Source organism: Mesoplodon bidens (genome assembly GCF_964165515.1).
Source record: "Mesoplodon bidens genome assembly, chromosome: 10".
Classification (NCBI taxonomy): Eukaryota; Metazoa; Chordata; class Mammalia; order Artiodactyla; family Ziphiidae; genus Mesoplodon; species Mesoplodon bidens.
In genome coordinates, this window is record NC_138172.1 from 80225668 (window position 1) to 80244272 (window position 18605).

The window sequence follows — 18605 nt, forward strand, 5'->3', positions numbered from 1 at the left end:
TATACATCTGTTCCCACATCCCTTCCCTCATGCATCTCCCTCCCTCCCACCCTTCCCATCCCACCCCTCCAGGCGGTCACAAAGCACCGAGCTGATCTCCCTGTGCTCTGCGGCTGCTTCCCACTATCTATCTACCTTACGTTTGGTAGTGTATATATGTCCATGCCTCTCTTTCGCTTTGTCACAGCTTACCGTTCCCCCTCCCCATATCCTCAAGTCCATTCTCAAGTAGGTCTGTGTCTTTATTCTCGTTTTGCCCCTAGGTTCTTCATGACATTTTTTTTTTAAATTCCGTATATATGTGTTAGCATACGGTATTTGTCTTTCTCTTTCTGACTAACTTCACTCTGTATGACAGACTCTAGGTCTATCCACCTCATTACAAATAGCTCAGTTTCGTTTCTTTTTATGGCTGAGTAATATTCCATTGTATATATGTGCCACATCTTCTTTATCCATTCATCCGATGATGGACACTTAGGTTGTTTCCAGCTCCGGGCTATTGTGAATAGAGCTGCAATGAACATTTTGGTACATGTCTCTTTTGGAATTATGGTTTTCTCAGGGTATATGCCCAGTAGTGGGATTGCTGGGTCATATGGTAGTTCTATTTGTAGTTTTTTAAGGAACCTCCATACCGTTCTCCATAGTGGCTGTACCAATTCACATTCCCACCAGCAGTGCAAGAGTGTTCCCTTTTCTCCACACCCTCTCCAGCACTTATTGTTTCTAGATTCCTTGATGATGGCCATTCTGACTGGTGTGAGATGATATCTCATTGTAGTTTTGATTTGCATTTCTCTAATGATTAATGATGTTGAGCATTCTTTCATGTGTTTGTTGGCAGTCTGTATATCTTCTTTGGAGAAATGCCTATTTAAGTCTTCTGCCCATTTTTGGATTGGGTTGTCTGTTTTTTTGCTATTGAGCTGCATGAGCTGTTTATAAATTTTGGAGATTAATCCTTTGTCAGTTGCTTCATTTGCAAATATTTTCTCCCATTCTGAGGGTTGTCTTTTGGTCTTCTTTATGGTTTCCTTTGCTGTGCAAAAGCTTTGAAGTTTCATTAGGTCCCATTTGTTTATCTTTGTTTTTATTTCCATTTCTCTAGGAGGTGGGTCCAAAAGGATCTTGCTGTGATTTATGTCATAGAGTGTTCTACCTATGTTTTCCTCTAAGAGTTTGATAGTTTCTGGCCTTACATTTAAGTCTTTAATCCATTTTGAGCTTATTTTTGTGTATGGTGCTAGGGAATGATCTAATCTCAAACTTTTACATGTCCCTGTCCAGTTTTCCCAGCACCACTTATTGAAGAGGCTGTCCTTTCTCCACTGTACATTCCTGCCTCCTTTATCAAAGATAAGTTGGCCATATGTGCGTGGGTTTATCTCTGGGCTTTCTATCCTGATCCACTGATCTATCTTTCTGTTTTTATGCCAGTACCAGACTGTCTTAATTACTGTAGCTTTGTAGTATAGTCTGAAGTCAGGGAGCCTGATTCCTCCAGCTCCGTTTTTCGTTCTCAAGATTGCTTTAGCTATTCGGGGCCTTTTGTTTTTCCAAACAAATTTTGAAATTTTTTGTTCTAGTTCTGTGAAAAATGCCATTGGTAGTTTGATAGGGATTGCATTGAATCTGTAGATTGCTTTCGGTAGTAGAGTCATTTTCACAATATTGATTCTTCCAATCCAGGAGCATGGTATATCTCTCCATCTATTTGTATCATCTTTAATTTCTTTCATCAGTGTCTTATAGTTTTCTGCATACAGGTCTTTTGTCTCCTTAGGTAGGTTTATTCCTAGATATTTTATTCTTTTTGTTGCGATGGTAAATGGGAGTGTTTTCTTGATTTCATTTTCAGATTTTTCATCATTAGTGTATAGGAATGCCAGAGATTTCTGTACATTAATTTTATATCCTGCTACTTTACCAAATTCATTGATTAGCTCTAGTAGTTTTTCGGTAGCATCTTTAGGATTCTCTATGTATAGTATCATGTCATCTGCAAACAGTGACAGCTTTACTTCTTCTTTTCCAATTTGGATTCCTTTTATTTCCTTTTCTTCTCTGATTGCTGTGGCTAAAACTTCCAAAACTATGTTGAATAAGAGTGGTGAGAGTGGGCAGCCTTGTCTTGTTCCTGATCTTAGTGGAAATGGTTTCAGTTTTTCACCATTGAGGACAATGTTGGCTGTGGGTTTGTCATATATGGCCTTTATTATGTTGAGGAAAGATCCCTCTATACCTACTTTCTGCAGGGTTTTTATCATAAATGGGTGTTGAATTTTGTCGAAAGCTTTCTCTGCATCTATTGAGATGATCATATGGTTTTTCTCCTTCAACTTGTTAATATGGTGTATTACATTGATTGATTTGCGTATATTGAAGAATCCTTGCATTCCTGGGATAAACCCCACTTGATCATGGTGTATGATCCTTTTAATGTGCTCTTGGATTCTGTTTGCTAGTATTTTGTTGAGGATTTTTGCATCTATGTTCATCAGTGATATTGGCCTGTAGTTTTCTTTCTTTGTGACATCCTTGCCTGGTTTTGGTATCAAGGTGATGTCGGCCTCGTAGAATGAGTTTGGGAGTGTTCCTCCCTCTGCTATATTTTGGAAGAGTTTGAGAAGGATAGGTGTTAGCTCTTCTCTAAATGTTTGATAGAATTCACCTGTGAAGCCATCTGGTCCTGGGCTTTTGTTTGATGGAAGATTTTTAATCACAGTTTCAATTTCAGTGCTTGTGATTGGTCTATTCATATTTTCTATTTCTTCCTGAGTCAGTCTTGGCAGGTTGTGCATTTCTAAGAATGTGTCCATTTCTTCCAGGTTGTCCATTTTATTGGAATAGAGTTGCTTATAGTAATCTCTCATAATCTTTTGTATTTCTGCAGTGTCAGTTGTTACTTCTCCTTTTTCATTTCTAATTCTATTGATTTGAGTCTTCTCCCTTTTTTTCTTGATGAGTCTGGCTAATGGTTTGTCAATTTTGTTTATCTTCTCAAAGAACCAGCTTTTAGTTTGGTTGATCTTTGCTATCGTTTCCTTCATTTCTTTTTCATTTATTTCTGATCTGATCTTTATGATTTCTTTCCTTCTGCTAGCTTTGGGGTATTTTTGTTCTTCTTTCTCTAATTGCTTTAGGTGCAGGGTCAGGTTGTTTACTCGAAATGCTTCCTGTTTCTTAAGGTGGGATTGTATTGCTATAAACTTCCCCCTTAGAACTGCTTTTGCTGCGTCCCATAGGTTTTGGGTCGTCGTGTCTCCATTGTCATTTGTTTCTAGGTATTTTTTAATTTCCTCTTTGATTTCTTCAGTGATCACTTCGTTATTGAGTAGTGTATTGTTTAGCCTCCATGTGTTTGTATTTTTTACACATCTTTTCCTGTAATTGATGTCTAGTCTCATAGCATTGTGGTCGGAGAAGATACTTGATACAATTTCAATTTTCTTAAAATTACCGAGGCTTGATTTGTGACCCAAGATATGATCTATCCTGGAGAATGTTCCATGAGCACTTGAGAAAAATGTGTATTCTGTTGTTTTTGGATGGAATGTCCTATAAATATCAACTAAGTCCATCTCGTTTAATGTATCATTTAAAGCTTGTGTTTCCTTATTTATTTTCATTTTGGATGATCTGTCCATTGGTGAAAGTGGGGTGTTAAAGTCCCCTACTATGAGTGTGTTACTGTCGATTTCCCCTTTTATGGCTGTTAGTATTTGCCTTATGTATTGAGGTGCTCCTATGTTGGGTGCATAAATATTTACAATTGTTATATCTTCTTCTTGGATCGATCCCTTTATCGTTATGTAGTGTCCTTCCTTGTCTCTTCTAATAGTCTTTATTTTAAAGTCTATTTTGTCTGATATAAGAATTGCTACTCCAGCTTTCTTTTGATTTCCATTTGCATGGAATATCTTTTTCCATCCCTTTACTTTCAATCTGTATGTGTCTCTAGGTCTGAAGTGGGTCTCTTGTAGACAGCATATATATGGGTCTTGTTTTTGTATCCATTCAGCCACTCTGTGTCTTTTGGTGGGAGCATTTAGTCCATTTACATTTAAGGTAATTATTGATATGTATGTTCCTATTCCCATTTCCTTAATTGCTTTGGGTTCGTTATTGTAGGTATATTCCTTCTGTTGTGTTTCTTGCCTAGAGAAGTTCCTTTAGCATTTGTTGTAAAGCTGGTTTGGTGGTGCTGAACTCTCTCAGCTTTTGCTTGTCTGTAAAGGTTTTAATTTCTCCATCAAATCTGAATGAGATCCTTGCTGGGTAGAGTAATCTAGGTTGCAGGTTTCTCTCCTTCATCACTTTAATTATGTCCTGCCACTCCCTTCTGGCTTGTAGGGTTTCTGCTGAGAGATCAGCTGTTAACCTTATGGGGATTCCCTTGTGTGTTATTTGTTGTTTTTGCCTTGCTGCTTTTAATATGATTTCTTTGTGTTTAATTTTTGACAGTTTGATTAATATGTGTCTTGGTGTATTTCTCCTTGGATTTATTCTGTATGGGACTCTCTGTGCCTCCTGGACTTGATTAACTATTTCCTTTCCCAAATTAGGGAAGTTTTCAACTATAATCTCTTCAAATATTTTCTCAGTCCCTTTCTTTTTCTCTTCTTCTTCTGGAACCCCTATAATTCGAATGTTGGTGCGTTTAATGTTGTCCCAGAGATCTCTGAGACTCTCCTCTGTTCTTTTCATTCTTTTTTCTTTATTTTGCTCTGCATCAGTTATTTCCACTATTTTATCTTCCACCTCACTTATCCGTTCTTCTGCCTCAGTTATTCTGCTATTGATCCCATCTAGAGTATTTTTCATTTCATTTATTGTGTTTTTAATCGATGCTTGATTCATCTTTAGTTCTTCTAGGTCCTTGTTAACTGTTTCTTGCATGTTGTCTATTCTATTTCCAAGATTATGGATCATGGAAATAGAATCTTGGATCAGCTTTACTATCATTATTCTGAATTCTTTTTCAGGTAGACTGCCTATTACCTCTTCATTTGTTAGGTCTGGTAGGTGTTTATCTTGCTCCTTCACCTGCTGTGTGTTTTTCTGCCTTCTCATTTTGCTTATGTTACTGTGTTTGGGGTCTCCTTTTTGCCGGCTGCAGATTCGTAGTTCCCGTTGTTTTTGGTGTCTGACCCCAGTGGCTAAGGTTGTTTCAGTAGGTTGGGTAGGCTTCCTGGTGGGGGGGACTAATTCCTGTGCTCTGGTGGTTGAGGCTCGATCTTGTCTTTCTGGTGGACAGGTCCACGTCTGGTGGTGTGTTTTGGGGTGCCTATGGCCTTATTATGTTTTTAGGTAGCCTCTCTGCTAATGGGTGGGGTTGTGTTCCTGCCTTGCTAGTTGCTTGGCATAGGGTGACCTGCACTGTAGCTTGCTGGTCGTTGACTGAAGCTGGGTGCTGGTGTTGGGATGGAGATCTCTGGGAGATTTTCGCTGCTTGATATTATGTGGAGCTGGGAGGTCTGTTGTGGACCCGTGTCCTGAAGTTGGCTCTCCCACTTCAGAGGCACAGCACTGGCTCCTGGCTGCAGCACCAAGAGCCTTTCATCCACCCGGCTCAGAGTAACAGGGAGAAAAAGTAGAAAGAAAGAATTAGTAGAAGAAAGAAAGAGAGAGGGAAAGAAAGGAAGAAGGGAAGAAAGGAAGGAAGGAAGGAAGGAAGACAGAAAGGAGGGAGGGAGGGAGGGAGGAAGGATGGAAAGAAAGGAGGGAGGGAGGGAGAAAGGAAAGGAAGAAAGACAGGAGGGAGGGAGGAAGGAAAGAAAAAGAAAGTGGAAAGAAGAAGGGTGGGAGGGAGGAAAGAAAAAGAAAGAAGGAAAGGAGGAGCGGAGGGAGGGAGGGAGGAAGGGAGAGTAGGAAAAAAAGAAAGAGCAGGTAAAGTAAAATAGAATAAAGTATGAAATATAGTAGCGTTATTAAAATTAGAAAGTAATTATTGAAAAAAAAAAAAAAAAACCGGACCGATAGAACCCTGAGACATATGGTGGAAGCAAAGCTATACAGAGAGAATCTTACACAGAAGATTACACATACACATTCACAAAAAGAGAGCAGGGGGAAAAATCAAAAATCTTGCTCTCCAAGTCCACCTCCTCAATTTGGGATAATTCGTTGTAAAAAGAGGAAAAGGGCGAGAAGTCTGAAATCTTGCTCTCTAAGTCCACCTCCTTAATTTGGAATAATTCGTTGTAAAAAGAGGAAAAGGGGGGAAAGTCTTAAATCTTGTCCTCAAAGTCCACTTCCTCAATTTGGGATGATTCGCTGTCCATTCATGCACTCCACAGACGCAGGGCACATCAAATGGACCGTGGAGCTTTAATCCGCTGCCTCCGAGGCTGCACAGAGAGATTTCCCTGCCTCTGCTCTCACAGCTCCCGGGTCTCAGCCTTGGACCTGGCCCCGCCTCTGCGCGTAGGTCGCCGGAGGGCGTCCGTTCTTCGCTCAGACAGGACGGGTTTAAAGGAGCCGCTGATTCGGGGGCTCTGGCTCACTCAGGCAGAGGGGAGGGAGGGGCGCGCAGTGTGGGGCGGGCCTGCGGCGGCAGAGGCCGGCGTGACGTTGCAGCAGCCCGTGGCGCTCCGTGCGCTTTCCCGGGAAAGCCGTCCCCGGGTCTCGGGGACCCCAGCAGTGGCGGGGTGCACAGGCCCCCCGGAAGGCGGGGCGGACAGTGACCCGCGCTCGCACACAGGCCCCGCGGCGGCGGCGGCGGCGGCGGCGGGCCGCGGCGGGCGGGCGGCGGCGGCGGCGGCGGCGGCCCACGCCCGTCTCCGAGGTCCGTGCCTTACCCGCGGCTCGTGCCTGTCACCGGCGCTTCCCCAAGCAGCCCTCTTAATGCCCTCTCCTCGCGCACCAGGAAACAAAAGGGAAAAAAGTCTCTTGCCTCTTCAGCAGCTCCAGACCCTTTCCCCGGACTCCCTCCGGGCTAGCCGTGGTGCACTAACTCCTTCAGGCTCTCTTCCTGCCGCCAGCCCCAGTCCTCTCCCTGCGCTCCGACTGAAAGCCGATACCCGAGCCTCAGCTCCCAGCCCCGCCCGCCACGGCGGCCGAGCAGACAAGCCTCTCGGGCTGGTGTGTGCCTGAGGGCACCGCTCCTCTGTGCCAGAATCTCTCCGCTTTGCCCTCCGCACCCCTGTTGCTGTGCTCTCCTCCGCTACTCCGAAGCTTTCCCCCTCCGCCACCTGCAGTCTCCGCCCGCGAAGGGGCTTGTAGTGTGTAGAAACCTTCCCCCCTTCACGGCTCCCTCCCACTGGTGCAGGTCCCGTCCCTATCCTATTGTCTCTGTTTATTCTTTTTTTCTTTTGCCCTACCCAGGTATGTGGGGAGCTTCTTGCCTTTTGGGGGGTCTGAGGTCTTCTGTCAGCGTTCAGTAGGTGTTCTGTAGGAGTTGTTCCACGTGTAGATGAATTTCTGATGTATCTGTGGGGAGGAAGGTGATCTCCGCGTCTTACTCTTCCGCCATCTTCCTCCGGGGTCAGAATTCAAGGATTTTATTACCTCAGGTGCCTAACAAATAAAAAACAAAACATACTTATGCATAGGAATTTAGAGTCATAGCTAATGAATTCATTTTTATTTTTACCTTCAAAGTTAGTCTACATATGTAGAAAATTCTTATGGTGAATATCTTAATTTCTTTACAATGGAAATATAATTAATATTGGTAGGTGTGTTCATACTCCTTCTCTTTAAAGAAGGATGCCCCCAAACCCCATTTGGCATAATTTCCTGAGAACTACCTGTGTGAAGACACAAAGACACATGGTACATACACTTGAAATGACAATAATTAGAAAGTTAAAATGACTATAATTGAAGCCAAACAGAGCAGATACTCAAAACAGAATACTTCTTAATTTTCTCCTGATGTTTATAAATACCTATATATTTAGTGTCTACCTCTTTTTTTTTAGAGTGTAAGTTCCGGGAAGGGAGAGATTTTTTCTCACATATTGATGTATCCTCAGTGTTCAATAAATATTGATTGAATGAATAATATCCAAAGTCACTCTGTAGCTAAGTGTAGAATGAGCAATGCTAACCCACACATAGTCCCTGTGTACTTGGAATTGCCAGAGAAGACCTCAAGAAAGAAGTTATACTTAAAGTTGAATGGGAAGGATGGGTAGGTAGCCTTTCACTTCTTGATTTACTTCTGCCAACAGATTAATACCCTGAAGTCATCAGTCATTACTGGGATGATAAATCCTTGGGCATATCAAAGATTCCTCTTTTAAAAAGTTTTACGTTTTAGCATCTATTTTGACCAGTTCAGACCAAAACACCATAGTAAACAAAGCAAAATAAAATGAATACTCAGGAACACATCATGCCTTAAATACATGCCTTAAATTATTTACTGGCTGGAGCCACTGATGGTTACACTTGCACATGAGGATCCTGGCAGCACATAGACCTCACTTGAAATGTTTCAGGGGACAGGTCCTGACAAAACAAAGCCTGTGGCAGGGCAAATGTAGTTTCTTTGAATAACAAGTTTAGAGGGAACTTGGATTACTTTTTAAAGCAGTTCTAATACCAACCAAACTGGAAAGGGCCCATGATGCCCCTTGGCTTCTTTATGGGAGCGCTGAAAAGCTGGCCTGGCATCCATGGGCAATGTCTCCAAGGATATGTCAGGGTGGGTCCCTTGGAACTCATGCTACAGTGGAGTATGTTTGTATTCTAGACTTTACATTCACTCTAATTGTAGAAAGCAAGGTTTCAGTTCTGCTAAAGTCATAGCAGAGTTATGTGCCTTTATTATGATTAGATACCCTTATTGAGAACACATACATTTGGAGAAGTGTGCATTGAATTTGGGAAAAATCGTGACATGATGGAAAGTACACAGATGCCAGGGTCAGACTGTCTTGTCTTTATGACTCGACTTAAATGTAACAGCAGTGTGATCTTGGGAAAGTTAATTAACTTTTGGTAACTCCACATTTTTTTCATTAAAAAAGAGACTATTTTAAGGATAAAATATCTAGAGTAGTACTTGGCCCATGGTAGGGATTCATTAAGTGTAGTAGTGAAAGTAATAATAGCTATTATTTATTAAGCTTTTACTATGAACCAGAAACTAAAAAGTATTTCATATTTATTATCCCAATTGCTCCTCACAAAAATGCTATGAAATGAGTATAACTATTATCTTTACTCAACAGACTTAACAGGCCTGGGAACTGTGATTCAAAAAATGTTAAATAACTTTTCCAAGCTCACAAAGCAAGAAAGCGGTAAAGGTGGGATTAAATCCAAGAAAAATGACTGAGTTTGAATCCAAGATTTCAATCACTTTGTCAAACTTCCTCTCCAAATAATAGGAAATTTGTATTAAATAATAATAATTAATGTGGTATATTATTAGTCTCAAGCACATTGGCTTGACAACATAGCAAAATGGAGGGAGAATAATTAACTAAACAACCAGAATTTATTGAGTTACTCCTATGCTCCAGGTGCTGTGCTTTATATGTTTTCTCACTTAATCTTCAGAGGTGGTTATTATTATTCTGCATTTTATAAATGTTGAAACTGAGGCTTAGAGAGGTTAAAGCACTTGCTTTAGTCATTTACAACTGAGAGCCAGGATTGGAACGAAGGCTCATGTAAAGCAGTGAACGGAGCCACAAGGAAGAGAAGAGTTCAGAAGTGAAGAGGGAAGGGTGGCAATAGCTGGGAGTGTGGCAGGAGAGGTAGTCAGGGCCAGATGTCCAGGGCTGTGGATGCCTTGCTATGGACCTTAGTCTTTATCCTGAGTAATAGTTCTAAAACAGAGAATTAATATGATCAGCTAAGACATTTCTTTTAGGCTTTGAAAAAAAAGATTTCATTAGAAACCTTCATCAAAAACAGTCTGAAATGTGTTTTGCATTATAAAGTTTTAAACATTCTATTCAAACCAACTTTCTTTAAGTAAAAACTTGATGGCATCATCAAAGCCATGTTGATACAATAATTCCATTATCCTCTTGCTTGATGGGGAAAGGGCTTGGTTAAGTCCTTCACCCAGTTTGCCCTGAATAGTATGTCCTGGTTGGCGCTATTAACATAGAGATCCAGCTGACTTTTGTCCTGCAGGGAGATGTCCGGTCATCCACTGAATGGTGGGATGGTCACCGTCTGGCCTATAGGCAGGATGCGAAGGCAGATGGTGAAGATTCCATCTACCCACTTCTTAACGAGGTCCCCCCTGGAGGGAAAACTGGAGACTAAGTAGTTTTCTCTGGTCTTGGTGTTGGTGACAGAGACGTTCAGTTGGTAGTGGGCCAGCTCATGCACATTGCAGGGGAGAATCAACTCCATTCCACTCCTTGGATGGCAGATGACAAGCAGGACATGGCAGCAATCTTCCCTCAGCTAAGACATATTTTAAAAAAATATCTCCAATATCAAGGTAGTGGGTCCCCTTAGAGAGCTCAGTGTGGCACAGAAATATCAGTGGGCTGCCTAGATTCCCACTAATCATATTTCCTCCTCCTGGGCACTGAGAAGGACTATATTCCCCAACTTTCCTTGCAGTTATGTTGGGTCCATGCAACTGAGCTCCAGTAAAAATGATGTTCACTCCTTTCAAGTCTGACTATAAATCACCCTGGGCAGTGCTTCCACACTCTTGTTTCCCTTTCCCCAATGACAATGGTTGTTGTGGACAGAAAATGGATCCCTGATATATCACTTACGAGACTCCCAGCAGGACCACTGACCTTCATTGCTCTATGCAATATTAATTAAAAGGAGAAAACATTTTTTATTGTATTAAGCCACTGAAATCTGGAGTTTTATTTGTTACAGTTGATCAATCCTTTCTAGCCTATCTTGACTAATTAATATTCTGTATTCTCATAGGAGGGACAGTACTTCCTATGGTGTGCATGAAAGCTAAGGTTGACAAGGCATGTGATCTTGATCATTCTGTTTTTGCAGAGCAGATAGTATTGTTGGTTGTGGGACTTGTTAAGATGTTTCCTGAGAGCAGAGTGCTTTGATTCTGTCAATGTGACAGCCAGCCTCCCAAATGATCCCTAGTAATCTTTGCTTCCTGGTATTCATGCCTTTGTTCAGTCCTCTTTTACATTGAATTAGGGCTGACTTATGTGACCAATGGAATACTGTGGAAATGATGGTATGTGACTTCAGGTAATAAAATGCTTTGCAGCTTCTGCTTTGGTCTCTTGAATCATTCACTCTAGAAGAAGCCAGATGCCATCCCATGAAGACACTAGGCAACCCCATGGAGAGACCCATGTGGAGAGAACTGAGGCCTTCTGCCAATGTCCAGCATGGCCTTGCTAGCTGCATGAGTGAGCCACATTAGAAGCATATCCTCCAGCCCCAGTCAAGCCTCCAGATGACTACAGCCCTCAGCTTCCTGAGCTCTCCAGCTGATGTCCCAGATGATGTGGAGCAGAAACAAGCCATCCCCACTGTGCCCTTTCTGATTCATGACCTATGAAACCATGAAAAATGCCAACTGATTATTGTTTTAATTCAGGAAGTTTTAGGGCAATATGTTATGCTGCAGTATACTATGACAGCCACTAATGTCAGATGGAGTCAAAGAAGACCCAAATAGGACTCCTGAGCACAAAGTGACCTGGAGGGCTGATTCTGGGCTAGTGGGCCTGTCTGCCTCTGGTGTGGACTTCTGGCTTCTATGGTAGGTCTTCAGCAGAGCTGTGGCTGCTTTCCCTCTATTTATTCTGCCTGGTTCTAGGAGCAACCACAGTAGATAATGCTTGTGCTCTCTATGATTGGACAAAGAACCTGGGGCACCTTTTCTCATCGAATGATGAGCTTTCTAAGTAGAATGGCAAGACATTTCTTTTAAGGTGTGCTGTTGTTATTTAATCCCTAATTTGAATTATCTTGAAAGTCAAATGGAATTAGAAAGAGAGTGTTAGCCTGTTTTAGAGATGCGTTCCTTGTCACAGATTGAACTAAAATGAAGGTTCTATTGGCCAATCCATTTTCTTTCTTTTAGAAACTGCAATTGGGTAATCATGTAGTGAGAAGATCACTGGATTGAAAGTCAAATGACTTTGTCTCAAGCCCTGACCATACCTTTTGACAGCTAGATAATGTTGAAGAAATTACTAAATATTTCCCTCACTATAAAATTCAGGAGATGCTGATGATACCTAAATAAAAGGAATTAGATTGTTGTGAGAGTGAGGGTAGATAATATACTGGGACTGTTCTGGTAAGATATAAAAGGTTGCATCAATATTTTATTCAAAGGACATGTACTAAGTGTGTACTATGGTTCAACTACCATTCTTGGGTTTGCAAAGGAGCAGCAAATGGATTAAAAGTCATGCCTTCATAAAGATAACATTATATGCAGGTAGAGTCATGTATTAGTTTTCTATTGCTGTCATAACACATTACCACAAAATTAGTTACTTAACACAAAACAAATGTATTATCTTACAGTTCTGTATCTTTGAAGTCCAACAACATGGGTCTCACTTGGCTAAAATCAGGGTGGCAGTGGAGCTGCTTTACTTGCTAGAGGCTCTATGGGAGAATCATTTTCCTTGTCTTTCCTGCCTTCAAAGAGACTGCCTACATTCCTTGACTCATGGCCTCCTTTCTCCATCTTCAAAGGTAGCACTGTAGCACCTTTCTGACCAGTCTTCTGTAGTTGCATCCCTCTTTGATTCACATCATTCTTCTGCATCCCTCTTCCACCTCTTGTAACTACACAGAGCCCACCTGGATAACCCAGGATATCTTAAGGTCCTTCAGTTAATTATGTCTGCAAATTCACAGGTTCTAGGGATTAGGTTATAGATATCTTTGGGGGCCATTATTCTGCTTACCACATAAAGTACACTTTAGTTGAGTTGAAATGCTCTAAATGACTACTTGCTCTTCAGTTTATATCAATATAACCAAAATCATACAGCACAGCTTACAATTTTATTATTATTGTTTTGTTTTGTACCCTAAGCTTATGCCTGACTTACAAGAATTAGGTTTTGACTAAGAAATTATTCCTTCCCAATTCTATCTAGAATTTTGCAGTTGTTTTTCTCTTAAACTATTGGGAGGTAGAGGTGGAAAAGAACCTGATAGGCAAAGGAGAAAACCCAATTCATTTATTATTTCTATGTAAAGCCTGGGTGCATGATATCTTATTCATTGACCTGGATCAGAACCAGTGTTGAAATCTTATTGCTGAGATGTAATGCTATGACCCTGAGGAATGAATTTAGTTCAGAACAAACAAGACCATCAGTGACAGTCTCTGTCTATTTCTGGCACATTAAATCAAGATTTTTTGGAGTGTCAGAATCTATTATAACTTGGATTGAAATATGACAACCTGTCAAAAAATTTCCACAACTGATAACATCCCCTTGAGGTTAATAGACAAAATTATAAGATGGAATAATTTGTGTAATATAATTCATAAATTCCTTGTCATAAAATCTCAGGGGTGGGATTTTATAAATATGTAGTCAGTTTTACTGCACCACTATGTAATACTTGATCCCTTATGCTTGAAATATATTTACAAAATAGAGTAAGATGCACTTCAAGTCAATTCAGTTTGATAAGAGTTTGTAGGTAATTGATGATACATGATGCACACTCCTAGGTGCTGTGGGAGGTACATTAGAGGAATAAAAGATGGCTCTCACTGAAAAGCTTGTTGCTGTAAACTATGTAAACACAGAAAATAACTGAAGAACATTACAAATCAATATACTCAAGCCCACCATAGACCAATGAACTATGAAAGCTCAGTGGGTTCTGGTGACATGATAAAGGCTGAAGGGATATTTAGGAACTCACGATAGATTTAAAAAGTGTGGGGAGCAGGACATTCTAGGTGGAAGGAACTTTATGAGCAAAGTCCCCAAGATCAAAAGGAGAATTTGACGTACATACTCTACTAGTTTATCACTTAGCTACTCACTGTACGCTAGCCTGTTGGTTTGATCATTATAAGGTTTTAGGTTATTTTTATAGTTTATATATTGCTCCGTTTATGCCTACAGTGGATTGTTGGCTCACAGACAAGATGCATAAAGACTGCTGTGAAATATGTGAGTAAAGATGATAAGAATGATAACAAAAAAATTGTCTTTCTTGAGCTGAATTGTGCTTCTCCCAAATAAATAAATAAATTAAGGAAACCAAGTATGTACTTAGTATCATAAGTTGACAAATTACTTAATATACATACAGCACAATATCGTTCCTTGAGCAAATACTGTGTCTAGCCACATATTTCATCCAGGGCTCACAAAGTTCTTGGAAAATGCATATTATTAGGTCTCCTTTGCTATTTGAATGCACACTCTCCTCATACACATGTACCCTGTAGATGAATAAACCGAGGACTGGAAGGTCAAATAACTTGCCCAAGGTCACATAGAGAGTAAATTGAATTGGCGAGATTTATTCTCAAAATTTCCAATTTAGAGTTAATTTCAAGCCTAAGATTCTTTTGAGAAGGAGTTAAAATGCCATCCCAACAATCTTGAGGTTTGGATTTACATACACCCTTCATATCATGGCTTCAACTGAATATTAGTTGATTTATTCAAACACTCTACTGAATTAATGAATTTGTCACATCAGTCCAAACAAATAAGCTGATTTTTCCCCAAGACACACCATCAACCTTTATGTTGAATTACTTACTGCATTTGGAATCCATTGTTCAGCAAGGAACGGACCAAGGGTAAAATATATAATGAAACTTGGAAGAATTAAGGGTAGTAAAAACCCAAATAGCAGAGGATCAAAGATTGGCAAATACAGCCCTAGCCCCTAATCTTTCAAACCAAGAGGAGGAATGAACCCTTGGAGGAAGATGTCCCCAGTATTAACCTAGCAATTTCATGGATCAACCTCGCTAGGCATTTTCATCACATATATATGTGATACACACACACATATACACATATATAAAAAAGATATAAATGTAGTGTTTGCTGTTTATCTATGATACACATTGTAAATAAACTGGATGTCATTACAATCGGGGAGCCAACCTAGTTGGCATATGGCAGAATAACAATTGTTTCCTTATATTCAGAAATTTCTGGATCATCTAGAATCTTCTTGGTTTTATCTGAAGTACTGTCTTGGAAATTCAGATGAAAAAGAGAGTATATTCTTGCTTATTTATCCCTCAATTGCAATAAGAGATAAAGGGAGGGAAAAAAAATCAGGGAGGTTTCCCTTCCTTACCCTACGTGCAGGTTTACTGAAAAATTTATCTCCGACCATGAGCCAGTGCTACAGATTCCCATGTGGGAGATGCCTTCAACTCATTTAAATTTGTCAGGCTGAAGAATCTTGGCGCTTTTATAGCTGGGGAGGAAAAACATTGGATCTTCATTTTTCTGTTGCTCTAAGTAGGGTTATATATGGAGGGAAATAGATTTGGGGAAAAAATGTCCAAAGAGCGTGACTTTTACTTACTTAGTTATTTAAAACAGAGTGTATATGGTTTAAGATAAAAGAGAATATCAATTTTAGAAGGTGTGTGTACATAAATAATTTTTAACTTTGTGGATTAAAATTGGGATTTTACTTGAAGGGCTGTTAGAAATTATTCATCGGTGCTCTGCTTAGCATATTTTCTTGGAAAATCCACTTAGAAGAAACAATAGGATTTCATATCTTCAAATAAGATGCTTAAAAATAGGAGACTCCTAAAATCTCCTAAGATTTCCTAAAAGTAGGAGACTTTATTTAATTGCTTTTATACGCCTCTTGCCTGTGTAAGGTTGTCCTCATCCTTGTTTCGTCCGTGGCAGTTTTTGGTCTAGTTTTAAACAGTCCTGGCTTTTTCCTGCTTCTTTCCATTAGAACTACTTCCACAGCCCAATAAACTGTTAAGAAAGTTTGAGGGTTTTTTATATAATGCTTTTTTTTCCTCTGAAATTCTTCTTCTTTTTTTTTTAAACAGTGTTTCTCCATCCAGTTATATCTCTCTTTAATTATGCTTTAGCTATGCCTAAATAATTCTTTCTCCACTTTAGTTTTCATACCCTTAGGTTATTTTAAGCAATCATCGTGTCTCTCATCAGCTATGCTTTTAAGCTTGAAATGGCAGCCTTATTGACTGATGATGCTATTTGAAATCTAGTGTTTGTAAATATGTTTGTGATTGTAGGACTTAAAGCATTGGATGGGAGTAAAATATTTTATTTATTTACTTTCATTTACTTCTTTGTGCTGCCAAAGGAAAAAGGACAGAAAAAAAATATTTGCTCTGAAAACTGTAGAAGAAAGTGTTTGACTTAGTTCATTCTTTCTGTGATTCTATGAACATTTTCTCAGAGGGGGAGAATTTAGCTCCATAATATTTCTTTATGAAAAATTACCCTATGTGTTTTCTATAAGAAGTAAAGAGACTTTTCAGAAAGGTGAGAGCTAATTTATAAACAGATCTTAATGCATCTGAGACGTATAGGAGTTAAGAAAAAAGAAAAAAGTGCTATATGTACTTATGTATATGTATTTCTGAAAATTTGTTTCAAACTGTATTTAGTTAATTGCTTCACTGTGATACCAGTATTTTAGTTCCTTATGTGTTAAATGCTGGAGTAAGAAAGAATAAGAAAGTCCTGGATCTTGCCTTTCAGAAGGGCATTCCACAGTAAGGAATAAAAACAGGTGAGCAGCTAATAAAAATGCAAATGCAGTAAAGTGCCAAAATAAATGAGTAAGAACAATTTGGAATTTTTAAAAATCCATTGTCCTGTAGGTAAAGTGAAAAATTCTAAAGAAATATAATCATTACCAGCTCCCCCAATTACTTTCTAAATTTGGATATTTGCATATTCGTTTTTTTTTAATTGGGAAGGTAATTAAAATTTTGGCAAGGTATTCAGTTTGTGTTTTTTACTAGAATTGGAGCTTTTATATGTCAGAGTTAATGTATAATTATATAAAATGGGAAGAAACATCTTAAAAAGACCACTTAAAAATTTGGTTCACAATTCAAAGAAAGTTTAAAAATGTTATTTAAAACACATCATAGCATCACACTAAAGAGAACTAGCCTCATTTACAATCTCATATTGCACTAAATTAAGAATTTGGTGTCATGGCAGCCAACTAATCGATATGTAGACACAACCCATTGGGAACATAGGGTAATAGTTAGGATTATGTTCACCATATTTCATCTAGGTAATCCTGCTTTAAAAAGCTAGGGCCTCCCTGGTGGCGCAGTGGTTGAGAGTCCGCCTGCCGATGCAGGGGATACGGGTTCGTGCCCCGGTCTGGGAGGATCCCATATGCCGCGGAGCGGCTGGGCCCGTGAGCCATGGCCGCTGGGCCTGCGCATCCGGAGCCTGTGCTCCGCAACGGGAGAGGCCACAACAGTGAGAGGCCCGCATACCGCAAAAAGAAAAAAATAAAAAATAAAATAAAAAGCTAGATATTTTAGATACTTTTTCCTATTTTTTCAATGTCCTAACCAAAATCAGGTTTTCGCCTCTGGCTTGAGCTGATGATTTATAGGTAAATTATTAATTGATTGACTGGATTATCACAGGATCAATAGGACCCAGCATTAAATTCATTAAAATAATAGGAAAGAAAAACAGTTGGTCTTACTAGAGAATGGACTTGAGGATATGGGGAGGGGGAAGGGTAAGCTGTGACAAAGTGAAAGAGCGGCATGGACATATATACACTACCAAACGTAAGGTAGATAGCTAGTGGGAAGCAGCCGCATAGCACAGGGAGATCAGCTCGGTGCTTTGTGACCGCCTGGAGGGGTGGGATAGGGAGGGTGGGAGGGAGACGCAAAAGGGAGGGAATATGGGAACATATGTGTATGTATAACTGATTAAATTTGTTATAAAGCAAAAAATAAAAAATAGAAAAAAAATGTTAATAAACTCAATTCCTCTGAAAAAAAAAAAAAGAAAAACAGCTGGTCTACTTATTTTGACATCTAAGCATCTAAATCAAAATAATATTTTATAGTTTTCTGCATAACAGTCTTTTGTCTCCTTAGGTAGGTTTATTCCTAGGTATTTGATTCTTCTTGTTGCAGTGGTAAATGGGAGTGTTTCCTTAATTTCTCTTTCAGATTTTTCATCATTAGTGTATAGGAATGCAAGAGATTTCTGTGCATTAATGTTGTATCCTGCTACTTTACCAAATTCATTGATTAGCTTTAGTAGTTTTCTGGTAGCATCTTTAGCATTCTCTATGTATAGTATCATGTCATCTGCAAACAGTGACAGCTTTACTTCTTCTTTTCCAATTTGGATTCCTTTTTTTTTTTTTTTTTTTTTCTTTTTGCGGTATGTGGGCCTCTCACTGTTGTGGCCTCTCCCGTTGCGGAGCACAGGCTCCGGACGCACAGGCCCAGAGGCCATGGCTCACGGGCCCAGCCGCTCCGCGGCATATGGGATCCTCCCGGACCGGGGCACGAACCCGTATCCCCTGCATCGGCAGGCGGACTCTCAACCACTGCGCCACCAGGGAGGCCCTGGATTCCTTTTATTTCTTTTTCTTCTCTGATTGCTGTGGCTAAAACTTCCAAAACTATGTTGAATAATAGTGGTGAGAGTGGACAGCCTTGTCTTGTTCCTGAT